The sequence below is a fragment of the Pseudophryne corroboree genome, chromosome 1 (assembly GCF_028390025.1).
Source record: "Pseudophryne corroboree isolate aPseCor3 chromosome 1, aPseCor3.hap2, whole genome shotgun sequence".
Taxonomy (NCBI): Eukaryota; Metazoa; Chordata; class Amphibia; order Anura; family Myobatrachidae; genus Pseudophryne; species Pseudophryne corroboree.
In genome coordinates this window covers 434168594-434192859 of record NC_086444.1, presented here as the reverse complement: position 1 = coordinate 434192859, position 24266 = coordinate 434168594, and the positions used below count along the sequence as shown (strand labels likewise).

The 24266-nt window shown below is 43.4% G+C and overlaps 1 protein-coding gene across 5 annotated transcripts in view; it reads left to right on the top strand.

Moving 5' to 3' along the window:
• The first annotated feature begins 19701 nt into the window (after positions 1 to 19701).
• The window catches only part of LOC134890873 (ubiquitin carboxyl-terminal hydrolase CYLD-like), an 85891-nt gene continuing 81326 nt past the window's right edge, over positions 19702 to 24266 (top strand). For 3 of the 5 annotated variants that reach the window (XM_063913494.1, XM_063913495.1, XM_063913490.1), the window contains exon 1: positions 19702 to 19889. The gene's annotated coding sequence lies outside the window, so the exon portion shown is untranslated. The other 2 variants (XM_063913493.1, XM_063913491.1) reach the window with 2 other exon arrangements.

The window sequence follows — 24266 nt, the reverse complement described above, 5'->3', positions numbered from 1 at the left end:
GGAGGATTATATGAGTGACCGCATCCAAGTAGGCACGTCAGACAGTCCGTACTTATACTGGCAGGAAAAAGAGGCAATTTGGAGGCCCTTGCACAAACTGGCTTTATTCTACCTAAGTTGCCCTTCCACAAGTGTGTTCTCCGAAAGAGTGTTTAGTGCCGCTGCTCACCTTGTCAGCAATCGGCGTACGAGGTTACATCCAGAAAATGTGGAGAAGATTATGTTCATTAAAATGAATTATAATCAATTCCTCCGTGGAGACATTCACCAGCAGCAATTGCCTCCACAAAGTACACAGGGAGCTGAGATGGTGGATTCCAGTGGGGACGAATTGATAATCTGTGAGGAGGGGGATGTACACGGTGATATATCGGAGGATGATGATGAGGTGGACATCTTGCCTCTGTAGAGCCAGTTTGTGCAAGGAGAGATTAATTGCTTCTTTTTTGGTGGGGGTCCAAACCAACCCGTCATTTCAGTCACAGTCGTGTGGCAGACCCTGTCACTGAAATGATGGGTTGGTTAAAGTGTGCATGTCCTGTTTATACAACATAAGGGTGGGTGGGAGGGCCCAAGGACAATTCCATCTTGCACCTCTTTTTTCTTTCATTTTTCTTTGCGTCATGTGCTGTTTGGGGAGTAGTTTTTGGAAGGGCCATCCTGCGTGACACTGCAGTGCCACTCCTAGATGGGCCAGGTGTTTGTGTCGGCCACTTGGGTCGCTTATCTTAGTCACACAGCTACCTCATTGCGCCTCTTTTTTTCTTTGCGTCATGTGCTGTTTGGGGGGTGTTTTTTGGAAGGGCCATCCTGCGTGACACTGCAGTGCCACTCCTAGATGGGCCAGGTGTTTGTGTCGGCCACTAGGGTCGCTTAGCTTACTCACACAGCTACCTCATTGCGCCTCTTTTTTTTCTTCTTTGCGTCATGTGCTGTTTGGGGGGTGTTTTTTGGAAGGGCCATCCTGCGTGACACTGCAGTGCCACTCCTAGATGGGCCAGGTGTTTGTGTCGGCCACTTGGGTCGCTGAGCTTAGTCATCCAGCGACCTCGGTGCAAATTTTAGGACTAAAAATAATATTGTGAGGTGTGAGGTGTTCAGAATAGACTGAAAATGAGTGGAAATTATGGTTATTGAGGTTAATAATACTTTGGGATCAAAATGACCCCCAAATTCTATGATTTAAGCTGTTTTTTAGGGTTTTTTGAAAAAAACACCCGAATCCGACAAAAAAAATTCGGTGAGGTTTTGCCAAAACGCGTTCGAACCCAAAACACGGCCGCGGAACCGAATCCAAAACCAAAACACAAAACCCGAAAAATTTCCGGTGCTCATCACTAGATTTAATAATGGTGCAGTCTGCTACTCCTATTTATAAGGATAATTGCATTCCTTATAATAGACAAAAAGACACTAATTACAGGGAATAAACTCCCTGTAAAAAAAGAGGAGCGCTGTCTGCACCAGTTAAAGGAGACAAAATATATATTCAAAATATACTAAAAACTATTTTATTTAGTTATAAAACTATTTTCACATAATGCTGCAGCATATAATATACTCAATCAATATATGATAAACATGATTAAATGCATAAAACCATTATTTAATGCATCACATACAGTATGTGTATTTAAAGTTATGTATGTAACCAACATATGCCATTAATCAAAGAGTCCATAAAAGACTTATTTTGATAATGCTAAAAACATCAGAGGCTGATCCGTATTTATAGCTGTTATTTGTATTGTCCACTGGACTGGATATAGATTAATAAATGCTGTTTTCAAACGCTCAGTGTGTTCATAAGTCCCAAACTTAATGGTGTTCTTATTGAAAATGTGTGCACACACTGGTTGAGATAAGTGGGTAATTACCATATATATTTAGCCATTACGTCACCTCCAAATGATGCAATGTTTAAAATGATCCCATGTTTCTACTCCCTCTGCTGGTGCTTATCCGTTTTTGCAGCCTATCTGAAGTTGGATCTTAACTAGAGACATCCACAGTGTTCAGGCTCCTCTGCTGGTGATTAGCCATATTTGCAGGCACACTGGATGTTGGGGATCATTCCGAGTTGTTCGCTCGCTAGCTCTCATGGATACACTCCCTCTGGGAGTGTATCTTAGCTTAGCAGAATTGCGAACGAAAGATTAGCAGAATTGCGAATAGAAAATTCTTAGCAGTTTCTGAGTAGCTCGAGACTTACTCCTACATTGCAATCAGCTCAGCCCATTTCGTTCCTGGTTTGACGTCACAAACACGCCCTGCGTTTGGCCAGCCACTCCCCCGTTTCTCCAGACACTCCCGCGTTTTATCCTGGCACGCCTGAGTTTTTCCGCACACTCCCAGAAAACGCTCAGTTACCACCCAGAAACACCCACTTCCTGTCAATCACACTCCGATCACTTCAACAATGGAAATTCTTCATTCGGACGTGAGTAAATCTACTAAGTTTTGTGCTAAAATACTTAGCGCATGCGCATTTTCGCCTTAATCACTCCGTTGCGAAAATCGAGGGGGTCATTCTCCCGACCGCCAGTCACATAACTGCATATATATATATATATATATATATATATATATATATATATATATATATATCAATCCGGTGATGCGGCACTCATGCTGGTCTCAGAATATGCCGCATCACCGGATTGATATTGAATTACCTTTATGAGGGCACCAGCGAAAGCTACCAGAAAGGCTCATATGGAGTGCCGGACCGCAGCATCCATATATATATATATATATATATATGTAGAAAGTTGGTGGTGGTAAATGGCGCTAAACCCTTCTTAGGATGACTTATCCTTTTTTCCTATGGTCAATTTTCTTATATCTAGAGTATACTCCCCCAGTATTATATTTCGTGGGGTGGCAGCCCTTTTCTCCAGTGGTTGGCTGTTCAAGCCCACCAATAGTAAATCTGGAAAACAAAAGGTGAGAATAGGCGCCTCCTAGTGTAATATTATATATATAATGTGACCATCACCCTTGATATCACCCTGTAAAGTGGAACTGTACCGTGTATGGTGGAATTCCAACCACCTTTAGAATAGCATAAAGTCACAATTTGAGCGGCGTCATCAGTGATCTCAATGATCTCCTGTTAATCTTCCTTCATCTTGTTACTCATTTGGTCAGAAAAAGAGTAAAAAAGACCAATAGTGTAATACTATTTACACAAACAATATACATTTATTTGGAACTAGTCCGACAGTAAAAATATTGCCCGTACCATATAATAAAATAAAAACAGCTTATCTGTGTTTTAAGTCGTCCATACGAGTGAACACTCAACGCGTTTCGTCCTACGCCAACAGCCTGGACTTCCTCAGGAGTGTAATACTAGTGAGTGTATGGACACATATTTATACCCCTCTTAATTAATTTAATTGCACATGTAATTGCTGTTCCTCCCGGTTTTCCGGAAGTGACATCACTTCCGTCCGGAAATGTATTTTTTATTCTTTATATTTATACTTATTTTAAGGTGCATCATGCACCAGACAAATGACTCTCAGGTTTATGTACTCGGCAAGGAGTGTTCCATGCATTAGGAGCGGTTGTCACGCTTCTGTCCGCCGCGACCGCCGGAAGTCACGGCTAGACAGGAGCAATGACGTCCGCCCTTTCTCAAACTGGCCTCATAGAACCCAGTGCGCATGCGCCTGCCAGGCCGGTCACAGTGCCGCCCGTCAGCGCAGCGTCTGGGTTCCTTCAGTCAGTCAGATTGGTCTGTTGTACGGCGCCATTTTATTGGAGACTACGTACTATTCCAACACCTAATATGTTGACAATATAGGACAGGGGTTATAAACATGTGTCCCATGCTACCAATTGAACAAAGGGAAATTCAATGTTATGGAATGAAAAAATATTTTCATTATTCTCTGTGAACGGGATGTCACAGTTTAAGAAGGTGCAGTGTTCAAAAGTGCTTATGCAAACTATAAATAATTATTTAAATAAATACATAAATGAAGTGCACGATTTGACTATGTCAAAAGAGTGCTAGTGCATATAGATTTGTGCAATTTTAAATTAGTTATCCAAAGTGCTAGCAGCATACTGTGCAGATTAATAATACATTTTAAAGTGACAGTGCAAATTTGGAATGGAATTATCTGTATGAAAATTATAAATATGATATATACATGAAAATTTTTTTTTAAGATATTAAAAAAAAAAAAAAAAATTAAAAAATTGTGTACATATTACTTCTTTTATAAAAAGGGTGCAATTTCGTAATTGTCATTGAGACCTCTGGGGGCCAAAGTTTTTAATTCATAAATCCAATGCATTTCCCGCTGTGAAAGTTTTTTCTCCCGATCGCCACCTCTTCGTCCCATATGGACTATTTCAAGCGTTCTGATTGTGAGACCTTTAGGGTCGGATCCATGACATAGTTTAAAGTGCTTAGGTACCGAATGATGTTCCTGTTTATTTTTTATGCTTCTAATATGCTCTTGAATACGTAATTTTAGCTGTCTTCTAGTTTTCCCTATGTACCTAAGTCCACAAGGGCATTCAAGCATATATACTACCCAGGACGTATTACATGTTGCTCGATCTTTTGAAAGGTATGTTTTGGAACCATCTGTATTAGAGAAAGATTTTGTATTGGGGTTCACAAATTGACAAATATTACAATGTTGGCATTTAACAAGTCCCTTTCTATCCAAAAAATTATTTTTATCTTTTTCATGTTGGACAGGAAGCAGCATGCTTGGTGCAAGATGGTCTTTTAAGTTCTTTGCTTTTCTAAAAACCACCTGTGGTTTGTCTGGTAAAATTGAGCTTAAAACAGTATCTGTGTGTAAAATCCCCCAGTGTTTATTTAAAATACTCCGAATCTTTTTGTCCTGACAGTTAAAAGATGTGATAAAATTCAGTCCCTGGTTCTGTTCGTCTTTGACCCTATATTTCAGAAGATCCTGTCGGTTTGTAGCATGAGTCCTGATTTGTGCTTCTTCCACTAAAGTCTTGGGGTAACCCCTCTCTAAAAAGCGTTCTCCATATAGAGTTAGTTGTTCCTCCGTATCTTCCAATTTCGTACAGTTTCTTTTTATTCTGCAAAATTGTGAGTATGGAGTATTCGTCTTCCATTTGGTTGCATGTCCACTTTTGTAGTGTATATATGAATTGGTGTCCACCTGTTTGATATAATTTTTTGTTATGACTTCCGTGTCTTTACTGCTTAAAATCAAGTCTAAATATTCTATTTCTGTTGCACTCATTTTGTAGGTAAAGGATAAGTTGTAGTCATTCCTTTCCAAATGCGACATAAAATCACAAAAAATTTCCCTAGTCCCATCCCAAACTAGAAGTATGTCGTCTATATAACGTTTGTATACAACGATATGTTTAAAGTAAGGATTATTACTGTATACATGGTTCTGTTCCCAGCTCCCCATATGCAAGTTAGCGAAGCTGGGTGCGAAAACAGTGCCCATCGCTGTTCCGCAAATTTGTAAATAAAATTTCTCTAAAAATTTCAAATAATTATGTTTAAGTATAAAATCCATGAATTTGCATATAAGTTCTTTGTGTGCAATATCCAAGGTATCGTCCTTGTCCAAAAATTCTTTGCAAGATTCTATCCCTTTTTCTTGTGATATGGATGTATACAGGGATTGGACATCGATTGTTATCCATAAATATTCTTGTTTCCATTGGAAATTTTCTAAGAATTGTAGCAATGATGTTGTGTCTTTGACATACGATTCTAATTTGGGAACATATTTTTTTAGAAAAACCTCAACATATTCAGATAAATTAGCGGTTAGAGAACCGATGCCTGCCACAATTGGCCTGCCAGGGGGATCAATCAACCGTTTATGTATTTTGGGCAGATGGTAAAAAATAGATAAAATGGGATGGTTGGTTATTAAAAATTGATATTCATCTTTCGTTATGGTTTCTTGATGTAAAGCTGTAATCAACATAGATCTGAGTTCTTCCACATAAATCTCCGTGGGGTCTGTGGACAGTTCTCTATAATAATCTGTATCTCCTAGTAGACGATATGCTTCATTCTCATATTGGATACGGTTCATGACTACCAGGCCTCCTCCTTTATCTGCTTGGCGTATTACGATCTGTTTGTTGTTTTTCAGATCTTTCAATGCTTTTTTCTCAAAATTGGATAAATTAGTTTTGGTATTGGGTTTGAGCAGCTCCAAGTCTTTTTTAACCAGTTCGTAGAATAGGTCAATTTGATTACTCCTTGACTCTAGTATGCTGCTTCCTGTCCAACATGAAAAAGATAAAAATAATTTTTTGGATAGAAAGGGACTTGTTAAATGCCAACATTGTAATATTTGTCAATTTGTGAACCCCAATACAAAATCTTTCTCTAATACAGATGGTTCCAAAACATACCTTTCAAAAGATCGAGCAACATGTAATACGTCCTGGGTAGTATATATGCTTGAATGCCCTTGTGGACTAAGGTACATAGGGAAAACTAGAAGACAGCTAAAATTACGTATTCAAGAGCATATTAGAAGCATAAAAAATAAACAGGAACATCATTCGGTACCTAAGCACTTTAAACTATGTCATGGATCCGACCCTAAAGGTCTCACAGTCAGAACGCTTGAAATAGTCCATATGGGACGAAGAGGTAGCGATCGGGAGAAAAAACTTTCACAGCGGGAAATGCATTGGATTTATGAATTAAAAACTTTGGCCCCCAGAGGTCTCAATGACAATTACGAAATTGCACCCTTTTTATAAAAGAAGTAATATGTACACAATTTTTTAATTTTTTTTTTTTTTTAATATCTTAAAAAATTTTTTTCATGTATATATCATATTTATAATTTTCATACAGATAATTCCATTCCAAATTTGCACTGTCACTTTAAAATGTATTATTAATCTGCACAGTATGCTGCTAGCACTTTGGATAACTAATTTAAAATTGCACAAATCTATATGCACTAGCACTCTTTTGACATAGTCAAATCGTGCACTTCATTTATGTATTTATTTAAATAATTATTTATAGTTTGCATAAGCACTTTTGAACACTGCACCTTCTTAAACTGTGACATCCCGTTCACAGAGAATAATGAAAATATTTTTTCATTCCATAACATTGAATTTCCCTTTGTTCAATTGGTAGCATGGGACACATGTTTATAACCCCTGTCCTATATTGTCAACATATTAGGTGTTGGAATAGTACGTAGTCTCCAATAAAATGGCGCCGTACAACAGACCAATCTGACTGACTGAAGGAACCCAGACGCTGCGCTGACGGGCGGCACTGTGACCGGCCTGGCAGGCGCATGCGCACTGGGTTCTATAAGGCCAGTTTGAGAAAGGGCGGACGTCATTGCTCCTGTCTAGCCGTGACTTCCGGCGGCCGCGGCGGACAGAAGCGTGACAACCGCTCCTAATGCATGGAACACTCCTTGCCGAGTACATAAACCTGAGAGTCATTTGTCTGGTGCATGATGCACCTTAAAATAAGTATAAATATAAAGAATAAAAAATACATTTCCGGACGGAAGTGATGTCACTTCCGGAAAACCGGGAGGAACAGCAATTACATGTGCAATTAAATTAATTAAGAGGGGTATAAATATGTGTCCATACACTCACTAGTATTACACTCCTGAGGAAGTCCAGGCTGTTGGCGTAGGACGAAACGCGTTGAGTGTTCACTCGTATGGACGACTTAAAACACAGATAAGCTGTTTTTATTTTATTATATGGTACGGGCAATATTTTTACTGTCGGACTAGTTCCAAATAAATGTATATTGTTTGTGTAAATAGTATTACACTATTGGTCTTTTTTACTCTTTTTCTGACCAAATGAGTAACAAGATGAAGGAAGATTAACAGGAGATCATTGAGATCACTGATGACGCCGCTCAAATTGTGACTTTATGCTATTCTAAAGGTGGTTGGAATTCCACCATACATGGTACAGTTCCACTTTACAGGGTGATATCAAGGGTGATGGTCACATTATATATATAATATTACACTAGGAGGCGCCTATTCTCACCTTTTGTTTTCCATATATATATATATATATATATGTGTGTTTGAAAATAAACTGAAACGTTAACCGCTCTTTATGGTGTCCATCACCTACCTTTAATTGCTGCTAAGAAGTCCCAGGAGTGCTACCTTCTATATGCTATTGGTAACACGCTGCAAGGTGTCTTCAGGAAGGTAACCGGGCAACCACAGTTATATGTGATTGAGTGCCAGCTTCATCGCATTTATATACTACTATGTAATGAGAATAAGGATGCACTAGAGTGCGGCGTAGGTTGGATTTTCTTTAATTTTATTAATTTTTAATTTCATTTTTCTCTTTTTTTTTTGGGGTGGGGTGGGGGGATAAATTACTGCCTTACCCCGGGTGCCGAAAATCCTAGTTTCGGCCCTGCCCTAAGAAGAGTGGGCACCACTCCCGCATACTGCCCACTTCCTAGTTAAGTGGGCAGAATGCAGAGATAAATATAGGGAATCTGCCTGACGTTAACTGCGTCAATTTAGCCCCACACCTATACAAATGCTCGTCAAATGTAATATTTTCTATGTTAGGGGTGGGGCTTAATGACACAATTAGTCCCGCCCCTATCTCCGCAGACCAGGTTATCCTCTTCGAGCATCTCCCGGAGAGGAAAGCATTAAAATAGGCAAATATGCCCAGCCACCACTACAGATGGAGCCCTCCTCATTTTTGCCTTTAATAGGATTAATTGAGCCAGGGCTGCCATCAGAATTTGTGGGGCCCGGGGCTGATATAATAGGCAGCCCCCCCCCCCCCCCCCCAAGGAACAAAACAAAAATAACACAAAGATATATATATATATATATATATATATATACATACAGATCCCTGCACTCTCACATAAACTCTGCCAACAGCTGGGGTGCCAATCAGAGTCCAACCCACTTAGAGGTGGGACCCATAGTACAGTACAAGGTTATCCACCTAGTGGAACAGATAGCACTCTCCAGACTTTAATCTCAATTATTCAGCAAAGAGAATTTAATAAAGGTAATCTCACAGTTCCAGTTGTAAAGTCCAATTCCGACGTTTCGGTCCACACCAGGACCTTTGTCAAGGAGTTACAGCATAGTTACAGCAGACATCAGCACAGCATGGTCAGCATAAATGGGAACTGTTGTTACAAAGGGATAGCCTCACCGGCCCCCATTATATACCCCACCCTTAAGTGCCAGTCCCACCTCTCCACTTCCTGGGAGTCAGCTGGAACGCACTGCAGGACCATTTACATCACTTCCTGCTATCCAGGAGGTGTGTATTATCCATGCAGTCCGGCCCGAACAGCGGGCGCGCCGTGGAACGCAAACCGGAAGTGCGTATTGGAGCGCACGCGTCACTTCCGGTTTTTGCGCGAGCTATGGTTGCCATAGTAGCGGGGAAGCCGCTAATGGCCGCACCACTGTTTGCCATACATGCACAGGCATCTGCAGGGCCATTTACATCACCTCCTGCTATCCAGGAGGTGTGCATCATCCATGTTGTCCGGCCCGAACAGCGGGCGCGCCATGGAACGCAAACCGGAAGTGCGTGTTGGAACGCACGCGTCACTTCCGGTTATTGCGCGAGCTTTAGTTTCCATAGTAGCGGAGAAGCCGCTACTGGCCGCACTAGTGTCTGTTATACATGTATGAAATTGGCTCAGTTTTTAGACAACAAAGGGTACATATTGGAGCAGGTAATAGAGCATAATTATGGAGACGTCCGGGGCTAAAGAGCCGCAATTAATACTATTATTAATGAGATTTCTGGCTGTAGGTGGCTTACCCCTGCCAGTTTTAATCATTATTGGGTATATTGGAGGCCGGAGAGGTCACTATATTGGGATCTGCAAACATAGTGAACATGGCAAAACATAAACAAAAATTATAATAAATGCCTAAGCATTAGATTATTATACTGTATGCAAAATACACTTCATTCCATATTCCAATGTCTGAACGGTGTTTTCTTCACACCATTCTGACCACGTAAGTCTTGTACTTAACAATCAAAATCCAATACAGAATTATAATCTTAACTAATAAATCATATTCATAACTGCAGATACGGGCGCAGCTAGTTGATAACACCTGGGGGATCATAAATTTATTTCAAGAAGTTGGACAGGGGATTGTTCTCATTCATTCCTTTCGGGGCAATAGTGTCCAATCTGTGTATCCACAGGCTTTCACGTTTTCTGAGCAGAAGAGCACGGTCACCGCCTCTTTGTAACGGGGGTATCCAGTCTATCAGTTTTGACCTCAGATCAGATACTTGGTGTCTTAAAGTTAAAAAATGTCTGGCTACTGGTAAGGTCGCTGTCCCAGTATTAGTCGCCTGGTGTATTGACGTTCTATGATTCGCCATCCTATCCCGGAACCTTCTAGTCGTCATTCCCACATAGTACAGTCCACACGGGCATGTGAGGATGTAAATCAAATGGTCCATATTACAATGCAATCTGTATTTGATGGGTATTGCTTTCCCCGAGTGGGGATGGGGAAAAGTCGGTCCTGTTAGCATCCCCCTACATGTGGTGCAACCGGTGCATTTAAAGCACCCAGGTCTTTTCTCATGTAGCCATGTAGTGGTTGTGGGAAGTTCTTGTCCAGCCATAGGTCTTAACAATAATTGTTTTAGGTTGGCCGCCCTGCGGTAGGCCATGATGGGGGGTGGTGTCCTTTTCAGTTTGAGATGGTCGTCTGAGGTTAGGATGGGCCAATTCTTGCGGACGGCTCCTCGGATTCTATTTGATAGATGATCATATGTAGTCGTAAAAACCATACGTTCTGGTGCTGAGGTGGCTTCAGTCGGGGATGTAGACGTAACAAATTTCTTCCTAGCTTTTTTCAGACAATGTGTCACTGTTTTCTTATCATACCCTCGCTCCAGGAAGCGTGATGTCATCTCCGATATTTGTGTCTCCATGGTATCCCTATTGGTATTATTGCGCATCACTCTCAAGAACTGAGAGATTGGGAGATTGTCCTTGAGAGCTGGTGGGTGTTGGCTGGTTGCAAGTAGCAAGGTATTGCGGTCCGTAGGTTTTCTATACAAGCTTGTATTGATGCGACCCTCCTCCAATGTGATGGTTATATCAAGAAAATTGATACTGACGGGATCCACTTGATGGGTAAATCTTACCGGGCTGTCTATGCCGTTGAGCCAACTGACCATGTCGTTGAATGAGTCTACTGACCCCTTCCAGAGCAGGAAAATGTCATCTATAAATCTTCTGTAAAAGAGGATCCGGGATCCAAATCTCGGGAAGATCTGCTCTTGTTCATATTTAGTCATGTATATATTGGCGTATGCCGGCGCCAAATTAGAACCCATCGCGGTCCCTTCACGTTGTAAATAGTATTTTCCTTGGTAGAGAAAATGATTATGTTTAAGAACTACGGTTGCCAATTCCAGGAGAAATTCAGTTGCCGGCCCTGTCGGTGGGTGTTGTTGCCAGGCATTTGCTAGTGCTTGTAGACCTTGTTCATGTGGTATGATGGTGTACAGGGAACACACATCCATGGTAGCCAGCAATATATCATCAAGCTCGTATGGAAAAGTCTTCAGCTTCTGCAGAAAGTCAGATGTGTCTCGCACATAACTATCTCCCTGCTGTACTATGGGTTGCAGGTACGTATCGACAAAGATGGCAAGCGGTTGTAGCAGAGATTTCCTAGCTGAGATGATGGGCCTCCCTGGTGGATGTGACAGGGTTTTGTGGATTTTGGGAAGAGTGTATATTATGGGGCAGACAGGATGTTCAACAGTGAGAAATTCGTTTTGTGGATTTTGGGAAGAGTGTATATTATGGGGCAGACAGGATGTTCAACAGTGAGAAATTCCAGTGTATTTTTGTCGATCTGATGTGTTTTGTAACCCTGTTCTAATATGCGATCAATTTCCAATTTGATCTCCGGTATTGGATTGTGCTGCAAACTAGTGTAGGTGGACTCATCATCTAGCTGCCTCATTATTTCGCTATTGTAGTCGACCCAATCCTGTACTACTACTGCGCCCCCTTTGTCCGCAGGCCTAACCACCAGGTTAGTGTCTCGCTTAAGTGCTGACAGGGCTTTGCGTTCTGCCATGGGCAGGTTATCAAAACGCTTAGTTGGAGATTGTACATGTATATCGTGTTCCAGGAGGCGAGTAAATGTTTTAATGCTAGGGTTGGAGGATACTGGGTCAAATGTGGAGGGTTTCCGAAATTGCGTGTTTTCTTTGTTGATTTCTGTAGGGAAATGCTCACGTAACTTGAGCTTCCTACCGAACTTATATATATCAACTACGGTATCAAACCGTCGATGGGGTGCTGTAGGTACAAATGAAAGGCCCCTCGAGAGAAGGCGTATAGTTGCCTCATCCAGTGTCTTACTTGATAAATTAAATACTAGGTCCTGGGTTTGTCTCTGAACCTGCGCCATGTATCGGCCCTTCCTTGGGTGCGGTCTCCTTGGTTTGCCACTGGAGGGAGGTTGGGGTTTGTTGTATGCTCTAAAAAAGACCTGGGAGTTGGTCTACCGTCAGACAAATCTGTGTCGGAGGCAGAAGATCCTGTTTCGTTGGTGTAGAATTGTCTACGTCCTTGGCGGCGGGCTCTAAAGGGCCGTTGTGGTCTATTTGGTCTAGAATCACTGATCAACCACCGATAGACAGTGTGATTTTGGTAATCTGCTGTGACCGTTACTAGTTTACTACGTTTAAATGCAGTGATTTCTCTCTTATAGGTGTCTATCTGTGTTTGTAATTTTTCAAATAAATTGGTGGTTTTATCCTTCTTGATGGTGCCCAGATGTGCACTGCTGAAGGTATCAATTTGGACCTTAACTTTATTTAGTTCTATACCCACTTCCTCCACTACCAAGAGCATAAGGTCGAGGGAGCATTTATTCAGGACCCCACACCAGCGGCTGCAGAATGTGGGGTTGTTCCTGCCTAATGTCGGGATATTGTTAATTCTAAATCCCCGTGGTATGTACTTTTTCCGATAGTATTCGGACAGGAACTGACCATGTAGGGTAAGGTCTATTTCCCTCCTTTTGAGTCTAAGAAGTTGGTGGTATAGGTCTGTAGGTGTTTCTGCAGGCAAAGTGTCAAAATCTAGTTGGTCAAATAAGACCTTATCTGCATCATCATCCGTGAGGGATATTATACCATGTTCAGCTTGTGCAAGCAGGTTATCATCGAGGAATCCCAACTGGCTTTGCGCCATGCCAAATAGAGGTATTTCTCAACCACGTATTATAACGATATACTTACTGTACCTAGTATTCCACGTGGTCACCCAAGCGTGTACTGACCAGGCCCAGCACTGATTAGCTTCCAAGTTCAGGTGGGTTCGGGCTTGCCCAGTGCAGTATGACAGTAAATATGGTTGGCTAGAAAATACTCACCTGCTCAGACACCCGTGCAGTTATGCTATATATCAGTACATACCCAATATAGTGATGAATCCCAAAGAAATCAACAACAGTGCCTGTATAAATAATGCAATGCGGGGAGGGTGCAGGAGAAGAAAACAGCTCAGGTGTTTATCCTGGGTTGTATCTAAATATACATACAGATCCCTGCACTCTCACATAAACTCTGACAACAGCTGGGGTGCCAATCACACACACACACACACACACACACACACACACACACACACACACACACACACACAGTATATGTAATTACTGTACACATATCCATGAAAACATATTATCCCCCTGTATCTGCAGGGGTTCTGCTCGTCGTCAGGGCCAGGATCCCCCTACCTGGCTGCCACTGCCGGCCGCTGTTCACTGCTGCCCCCTCTTCAAGAGCAGCTGCTATCTATGGGCCCCGTTCACCCCCCTCCCAGCAGCTCTTGATGCCCGTCGTCTGCCACGTGCAGCAGACAAAATGGCTGCCGCCTCCTCTAGCATATTTAATAACTGTCTCCTCTAAGGGCAGCGGCCATTTTGGGAGGGACATATTCAATAGTATTCAATAAGGAGTACTGAGTGTCTGCTGTACTGACGCGTCAGGCATCATGAGTAGCAGCCGGGCACGAACGGGGGCCCATTGCACAGCAGCGGAAATATCAGCGGGCGGTATAAACGGCCCGGGTCCTCTTCTCTTTGTCAGAGTGGCTAGGCCCGGGACAATTATACCCCCAGCACCCCTTTGATGGCTGCCCTGGCCAGGGCAGTCGGACTTAATCCCCTGCTGTATTGTTCTCTCTGTATTGTATTGCAGCTGAGAACAATAGATGAAAGGCTTATGCTAATAAACCTTGGTGCACATAGGTGCAGCAGAGAAGCCTAGATGAGCGTGGCTCCCTCTGTACATCCCATGCATAGGTTACACAGGCATTTTCGGAAAATGTTGACAAAGTTCACAACTGTTTCACAATTTTTAACTTACCTAATCAAGTTTTCTCATAAATATTATTACAGATATTGATTGATCTCGCACAAATGAACGACATCTCGCGGTACATGCTATCACTTGGTGGCCCTAAGTTACACTGTATTTACTGTGCATGCTGAGCACACCACAAAATGGAGGGGACATGGCAGCCGTCCACTACTGTGTCATCTGAACAAAGTATGACCCCCAAGATGGCTGCCTCACCTTTTGTATGCTCCTGATCATCTCCATAAAACAGCTTAAATTCACCACAACTGACCTATGAAGCATCATAAATATCGAAGGACTTACCTTGAACTTGTACTACTCTACGCGGACATTTCATCAAAACCAACGGATTGCATTCCTGCGCTGAGATACACACTGGATTGAATCCTGGACTGAATCCTCTGCATATCTCCACTGAGAGATCCTTCAGTTTAGCAGCTGCTGTACTCTGCATCGGACATTACCCAGATAAGGTACTGTGGATTACAACCTATCTTTGGCTACATCCAGCCCCTCACTTAGACATCATCCACCTCTGTTCTCTGAGCAACAAATAACTGACTTATTGCATTAATCTACTAATATCAGTATATTCAGGCTCTGAATTGCTGAAGGCTCACTGTTTAAAATCAGGATCCATTTCCAGGACACGTTATCACTACCCCCACAAAATCTACTTCAAAGGCCTCTCACACTGAGACTTTTCACACCTACACAGTAGGAATTGGCTTCTAACACCTTTCCAAAAGGCTGCCTATCCTAGGATAATTGACTAAATCAGCAGTTATTTTATTTATTACTTGCTTCAAATATACACAATAGGTTATGGCAATAACTTTGTTCATAATCCCATTATAATTTTGGATCACATACCGAATTGGGGGAAAACAAAACACAAAAAGGAAAAAAGAAAAAAAAAACAAGAACAAAAAACAAAACAAAACACTGCTTTCTCTCCCTCTCTCATCATCATATGCAGCTCAAATTTATAGTAATCTGTCATTGATGACCAAATGTATACGTATTGCTCCAGCTTCATTCTTTCACTCCGCCCACCACGGTCTGCAGTTCCTATCACACCATCACAGGCTTCTATTCTCCAATCCCTTGGCATTTTAAAAAGAAAACACAGGCGCATTCGTGGGAAGCGAGCAGGCCGGAAATGTATTTCCCCCGGTAACCATCTAAGTCCTTTGCCCACCTGGTCACCCCCATACTCAAAGAACTATCAAATAGAAGTGATACCCAAAAGACGGCCCAGTGTTTGGAAGGACAGAACTGTCAACTCTCACTTTGTGACCCCCATACCCAGAGCTCCTGCACTTAACATAAAGAAAACTGAAGGCCCTCTGGTATGCCCAATCAGGTCCGTCCTTTGTAATGCCAGATCTATAAGAAACAAGACTGCAACAATTGCTGACCTTATTGAATCTGCAGATCTAGCCTGTATTACAGAGACCTGGCTAGATGAAAATGCAGCACCTATATTGGAGGCTGCAGTACCAACAAACTACTCTGTCATCCACAACCCAAGACTGGACCGCAGGGGTGGCGGGGTGGCTATCTGCTTCAAAAAAGAACTTAAACTTAGGGTCCACCCTATTGAAACTACTCGCTCATTTGAGTGCATTGCTGCCCGGAGTTCGACAGGATTAGGTTTCAGAGTACTTCTCATTTACCGGCCACCTGGAGATGGAAAGATATTTCTACAAGAAATTGCAGACACTGTTGCTGGCCTGATTCTGGAACATCAAAGATGGCTCATCCTCGGGGATTTCAATGCATGGGTGGATGATGAGCTCTCACGCCTTGGCCAAGACCTCCTGTGCACAATGAATGGTCTGGGCTTCACACAAGTCATTCCCTCTGCCACACATAAAAGTGGTCACACTCTCGACCTTGTCTTTCAGATTGGATTAGAAGTCACTGACCTAAAAATATACCCAGTCATCTGGTCAGACCACTACTCCCTCTGGTACTCAGTTGCAACCCCTCAAATAAGATCTCTGCCCGTGGAGTTGACCAGGTATCGTCCAAGGAGGGGTATGACTCCCCAGGCTCTTGCAGCAAATCTGGATCTCTCTGCTATACTGGGTGCCTGTGAAGATCCCTGTTCCCTAGTCCGTTATTATAATAAGGATATTATGGCTGCAATTGATATTATTGCCCCTGTGCGTTTAAGACCTCGTAAACCACAACGTCAAGCTCCATGGTTCGACAACAGTGTTAGTGAGCTCAAGAAAAGGGGGCGTAGACTGGAAAGACGATGGAGGAAGACTAACCTAGTGGATGACAAAATAAAACTAATAAAGCATAACGAAGAATATCAATCGACAATCACTCGTAAGAAAGCACAGTTCCTGTCAAATGAGATCACAGCAGCAAACAATAGGCCAGCTCAACTTTTCCGCACAGTGGAGATGCTTTGCAAGCCAGCATGCCTGCAGACTGATGAGACCCTCTCCCAGGCAAGATGCAACGAGTTTGCAAACTTCTTTGCAGATAAAATATCCACCATCCGGGCTGGAATCTCCACAGTGCCATCAAAGGAGTGCCAAACTACAAAGCCTGCCAATATAAGCTAATAAAACAAAACAGATGTGGCACCACGTGGCGCTAAGTTTATAACCTCAAAATAAAGGACCTTACACGATGGAGTCTTATTTGTTCTCATAGATGGTAAGGTTCATATGATAACATATAGATTTCTAGAATACAAAAGCACACACAAACATAGTGCAACTCTGTTTTAACACCGAAATACACTTTAATCTGTATGGTCCCACTCACATAGGGCGATTTTGATATTGCATGTAAATAATCAAGGATGATGAAGTAGCCACTGTCACTCAATGGAACGAGATTCCTTAATGGATGACTTTAAAAAGAAACAATGCAATAGTGCACTAACGTCTTAAAAACCAAACGAATTTAATAAAAAATGCACTCACAAACATTGAATAAAAATCAGCATGTAGAGGATAAAGTGGACTCCTGAACAGAGAAAACTGTTGCCGGGAATATTCACCGCAAAAGTCCCAGTGAGGTGCCGTCTCCAGCCGCACACAGACCACAGTTCCCGTCCGTCCGTCCGTCCTTGTCCTCACCAACTCCCTGCTCTAGCGCTTTCGGACTACGTCCTTCATCAGAAGCATATAAGCTACCTGCCTTCATGGACCAGCTTTGATCCAGTGGATGTAAAGGACACTGCTGAAATTGCTCGGATTTTGCGTCCCACCACCTGTGATCTGGACCCAGCCTCAACCAAGCTTCTAATAGGTTGTATGGATATAATTGGTCCTGTCTTTACAAAAATTGTTCAATGCTCTTTGCAGACAGGCATTTTTCCTGAACCCCTAAAGGAAGCAATTGTTAGACCGCTTCTTAAAAAACCTAATTTAGATCCCGACTGCATGACCAACTACAGACCGGTATCAAACCTTCCTTTCCTAGGAAAGGTTATTGAGAAAGTCGTTGCAAATCAACTGGAAACCCGCCTGGCAACCCATGATATTTATGATCCATTTCAATCAGGATTCAGGAGAAGACATAGCACTGAAACAGCCCTGGTGTGTGTGTTAAATGATCTTCTGATGGCTAAAGACAGAGGTGACTGTTCAATATTAATCCTTCTGGATCTCTCAGCAGCATTTGATACCATGGACCATGGGCTTCTGATTGAGCGACTGATACATTTCTGTGGTCTGGATGGCACAGTCCTCAGCTGGTTTAAATAATTTCTCACAGGCAGGTCACAGAGAGTATCATCTGGATTATACTCATCACCACCAGTGCCATTGCCATGTGGTGTCCCACAAGGTTCTATACTATCCCCCATGCTTTTTGCAGTATACATGCTCCCATTGGGCGAAATAATCAGGCGCCATGGCCTGGTCTACCACTGCTATGCAGATGATACACAACTGTACTTGTCCTTTGCTCCGGGCACTGATAACCCAATAGCAACCCTAAATGGCTGTCTAGCTGAACTACAGGAGTGGATGAGCGCCAGTTGGCTGCGACTGAACCCGGATAAAACAGAGGTCCTTATGATACAACCGCAACATCAAAGGACAAGACTGCAGCATAGCCAACCAACTGGACTTACACTCGGGGATTCAGAATTACAGACCAGTGATCGTGTGCGAAATCTTGGCGTTGTCCTGGATGGTGGCTTGACACTTAAACATCAGATATCAGCCACAATCAAATCCTCATTCTTTCACCTAAGGAACATAGCCAGAATCAAGCACTTAATTCCCTCAGATGATATGCCAAAAGTCATACATGCATTTGTATCATCTCGTTTAGACTACTGTAATTCCCTCTACCTTGGTCTACCAGCAAAAGAATTGCAGCGCTTACAGCTGGTGCAAAACACAGCTGCCAGGCTATTAACCAACCAGCCCCGTTCTAGCCACATAACACCCATCCTCTACTCCCTTCACTGGCTGCCTGTATGATGGCGAATCATCTTCAGGATTGGCTTACTGAGTTTCAAAGCATTACATGACCAAGGCCCAAGGTACCTGAAACAGCTTCTGACCCCATACTGCCCCACTCGATTACTGCGATCTGTAGATGAAGGACTTTTAGCAGTACCTAGAATCTACCGTAATTCATCTGGGGGTCGAGCTTTTAGTCATGCGGCTCCGACTCTATGGAACTCACTTCCCCACACAGTGCGAGAGGCCCCAACTATAGAATCCTTCAAAAGTAGACTCAAGACTTTTCTGTTTACTCAAGCATTTCCAGAATGTCCCTTTTAGTATCTTCATGCTTCTGTATTTTATGAAAATGTACTTCATTATTTTCTGTACTATATTATGCTATGTATCTGTTAAGCGCCTTGAGTCCTATTGGAGAAAGAGCGCTATATAAATAAAATTATTATTATTATATCTGACTTGGAACGCTATTTCCATAGACTCTTTGGACCTTCCTCTCCAACTCAGTTATTATATTATATTGTTGCTAGCTTTTATAGTTTTGAAAATATTGGAGGAAGTCTGGTGTATGCTTTTTTGTGACACACGGATTGTTACTGTCCCAGTAGTGGGTCCCACTACTGGGACAGAACTCTAGACGTATTCTACGTGTACTGTAAAAAGGCGGAAGAAGCTACAATACAAACTGCGGCTACAGTGACATCGTTGTAATGCAAAAAGTTCAAGTTACACCTTGAATGGGACTTTCCCCGTCCCGCCCAGTATTGCTTAGCCTGCTTCGCCATTGGTTCCCACAACTTATGCCTGTGACTGATTTGCTGTTTGCTGCCCACTTCCTTGTTGTACATTCCCAGGCTGGCTAATACTAGTATAACTTATTATTATGAGTGAGAGACAGCAGCGCACTGGGCTGTGTATTACCCCTGGCAGCAGCATCGGCGGCACCGCGCAGTGTATGCGGGGAGCACACAGGACGGGAAGCCGGGCCGCAGTGAGTGTCACTCACTGACTTACCCATGGCAACAGGTGAGTGTGCGGGCGGGCTAATGCTGGACACCGACTCCGCGTGAGTACAGGAGCGGGGCGGCCGCGGCTATGTGCCGTGTCTGGAGAGGAAGGATCCTTGGCAGCTTCCGCTACTATGTACTATGCTACTATGTATGAATCGCACATGACGGATAGACATGGGATTACAGCGCCACAGCGCGATTGCAGTATGCAGAGAGGGGAATGACAGCACCATCCTGGGGGAGTAAGGACAACTACCATTTGTAAAGGGAATGGTTACACATATCAGATATATAAACACATGCCAGTCTCACTGCACTATGCGCCGGCATACCCTACTACACCCTGCATAGGGTACCTACAGTAAGTGGCTGACATCTCTGGGCCTTGCTTTCTGAATATGTGGTATTACAGCATAGTGTTTTGTAGATGGGCAGCATCCTCGCCTGCTGTGTTTCTATATTACCTTGGTGAATGTGGGGTAGATGTGTAACTTACTCTTGTTTTGGACGTGTATTGTGCTCTGCTTATTGTGTATATGGGGCCTATTTATCTAATTATATTTGTGGGTATTCCACGGATACAAGCACATATTAAGTGTCTCGTCCTGAATATTAAGTGTCCCTCCATGGAGGGACTGCAGCAAATGTCTCCTTACCTGCCACACATCCTCCATTATTGACAGCAGCTGCAGGCCACAGAGATTACTATGGGGGCTGTGTGAACCTGTCAAATTTTCCAAGCTCTAGAGTTTGGTCCTCGCAGCTGTAGCCAATAAGCTGGAAGTCCAAAAAAATTCCAGGAGAGGGTTCTTCCAGTACCCTCTCCACCAATGGTCGACACCTTACTCGGAGCACATCGCAGGGACCTGGCTCTACGTGTGATATTTGATGCATTCAGGCGGTGTATCATTTATAATTATGCACTTATGTACGGTGGGTATCGATCCACACATACACAATGTACTGTACAACTAAGAGGAAGTTACAACAAACACTACATTAAACTAACTTCTTAACCCTTCCAGGAAGACAGTGGACTTATAACTATTAAGTACAGCAGCTTCCCCACAACTCAGTTCAATCATCTATACCAGGAAGATCAGAGCTGAGCGCTGGACACACTATATGTTAGTCAACTTTCTGAACTTGTTCACATTAGGGATCATTACATTTCTTCCCATCACCCTAATAATTACCCATACATCTGCTCTTTGCCTGGAAGTAACAATAAGTTTACATAATTGCAGCTCAAATTAAACTTCTTTGCTTCCTCCATGTGTGTATGTGTGTGTGTGTGTGTGTGTGTGTGTGTGTGTGTGGTGCTGGTGCAAATATACACAGTGACATTAAAGATGACAATAGTCATCTAAATGCTTTTGATTGGCATCTTGTATAGATCAAGTCATTTAATTAGTGACCCCCTTTTCTTATTACGTAACCTTGGTTGCAGATCTTTTTTAGGCTTTTACAATAATGGTGGAATTATTCTATTTTTTTTTTTTTTTTTTTAATATGGTAAGTGTGACCGCACTTTTTGTAGTAAAACCGCAATCTCTTTTGTGGAGCTGACTGAATTATCATAATTGTACACAACATTGGGCCTTATTCAGGTTTGTTAGCAAACCAAAAAAAGCACACTAATGGACAAAACCATGTGCACTGCAGGGGGGATAGATATAACATATGCAGAGAGAGTTATAGGCCCTACACACTGGGCGATGTTACTGAAAGATATGAACGATGTCGTTCATTAATGAACGAGATACCGTTCATATCGTTCAGTGTGGAGGCACCAGCGGTGAATGATGTTCATCGTTGTTCCCCCGTGTTCGTTCATTGTCTGTGCCCCGTCGCTTGTGCATGCAGGCCAATATGGACGATCTTGTCCATATTTGCCTGCACTGCTATGAAGGCGGGTGACGGGGGGAGTGAAGTATCTTAACTCCCCCTGTTACTGCCCCCCCCCCCCCGTATTCGCTGTCAGGCAGCTCGGCGGCGGATCGCATAGTGTGTAGGGCCCATTAGATTTGGGTGGGGTGTGTTCAAACTGGAATCAAAATTGCAGTTTAAAAATAAAGCAGCCAGTATTTACCCTGCAGAGAAACGATATAACCCACCCAAATCTAAAGGGCCCTACACATTAAACGATCCGGTGCCGAGCTGCCCGACAGCGGATGCGGCCGACGGGCGACCTGGCGGTGGGGGTGGGGGGGGGGGCAGTGACGGGGGGAGTGAAGTTTCTTCACTCCCCCTTCACACGGCTCCGTGGAAGTGCAGGCAAATATGGACGAGATCGTCCATATTGGCCTGCATGCACAGCTGGCGGGGCACCAGTGATGAACGAGCGCGGGGCCGCGCATCGTTCATCGCTTGTGCCTCCACACTCCAAGATATGAACAGTATCTCATTCATTAATGAACGAGATCGTTCATATCTTTCAGTATTAGCGCCCAGTGTGTAGGGTCTATAACTCTCAGCACATGTTATATCTGCCCAATCTGCAATGCAACATGGGTTTGCTCATTAGTGTGCTTTCTTGGTTTGCTAACCAACCTGAATAACCTCAATAATACAGTTTTAAAACCTGTTTGTATTACATTATATATATATTTGTGTAAAAAATAGGGTAATGCCACTTCTACAATGAGTATTAACACGTATGTCTTTCTTAATGTACAATATGGCAGGGGTAGGCAACTTGTGGCACTACAGCTGTTGGGGAACTACATATCCCAGATTAGACAGGAGGCAATAGCAGGGTCCTTTAACAACACAGAATAGTGGCAAAAAGTAACAGCATTTCTCTGACGTCCTAGTGGATGCTGGGAACTCCGTAAGGACCATGGGGAATAGACGGCTCCGCAGGAGACTGGGCACATCTAAAGAAAGAATTAGGACTATCTGGTGTGCACTGGCTCCTCCCCCTATGACCCTCCTCCAAGCCTCAGTTAGATTTCTGTGCCCGGCTGAGCTGGATGCACACTAGGGGCTCTCCTGAGCTCCTAGAAAGAAAGTATAATTTAGGTTTTTTATTTTACAGTGAGACCTGCTGGCAACAGGCTCACTGCACCGAGGGACTAAGGGGAGAAGAAGCGAACCTACCTAAGTGGTGGTAGCTTGGGCTTCTTAGGCTACTGGACACCATTAGCTCCAGAGGGATCGCACACAGGACCCGACCTCGTCGTCCGTTCCCGGAGCCGCGCCGCCGTCCCCCTTACAGAGCCAGAAGCAAGAAGGTCCGGAAAATCGGCGGCTGAAGACTTCTGTCTTCTCCAAGGTAGCGCACAGCACTGCAGCTGTGCGCCATTGCTCCTCATGCACACCACACACTGCGGTCACTGATGAGCAGCAATAAATAACACCTTGGCTGGCAAACTGACACCATATATAGCCCCAGAGGCTATATAGGTGTATATTAACCCCTGCCAGAAATCTTAAAATTGCGGGAGAAAGCCCGCCGAAAAAGGGGCGGAGCCATCTCCCTCAGCACACTGGCGCCATTTTCCCTCACAGCTCCGCTGGAAGGATCGCTCCCTGGCTCTCCCCTGCAGTCCTGCACTACAGAAAGGGTAAAAAAGAGAGGGGGGGCACAAATTTAGGCACAGTATAATATATATGCAGCTATAAGGGGAAAACACACTTTATAGGTGATATCCCTGTGGTATATAGCGCTCTGGTGTGTGCTGGCATACTCTCCCTCTGTCTCCCCAAAGGGCATTCCCTGTGTGTGTGCTGTGTGTCGGTACCGCTGTGTCGACATGTATGATGAGGAAAATGATGTGGAGGCAGAGCAAATGCCTGTAAGTGTGTTGTCACCCCCTGAAGGGTCGACACCTGTGTGGATGGACTTATGGAAGGAATTACGTGACAGTGTCAGCTCCTTACATAAAAGGTTTGACGACATAGGACAGCCGGCTACTCAGCTTGTGACTGTTCCAGCGTCTCAAATGTCATCAGGGGCTTTAAAACGCCGCTACCTCAGATGGCAGACACAGATGTCGACACGGATACCGACTCCAGTGTCGACGACGATGAGACTAATGTACCCTCCAATAGGTCCACCCGTTACATGATTGAGGCAATGAAAAATGTATTACACATTTCTGATAGTACCCCAGGTACCACAAAAAAGGGTATTATGTTCGGTGAGAAAAAACTCCCAGTAGTTTTTCCTGCATCTGAGGAATTAAATGAGGTGTGTGCGGAAGCCTGGACTTCCCCCGATAAGAAATTGATAATTTCTAAACTGTTATTGGCAGCGTACCCTTTCCCGCCAGAGGATAGGTCACGTTGGGAAACATCCCCTAGGGTAGATAAAGCGCTTACACGTTTATCAAAACAGGTGGCACTACCGTCTCCGGATACGGCCGCCCTAAAGGATCCTGCCGATAGA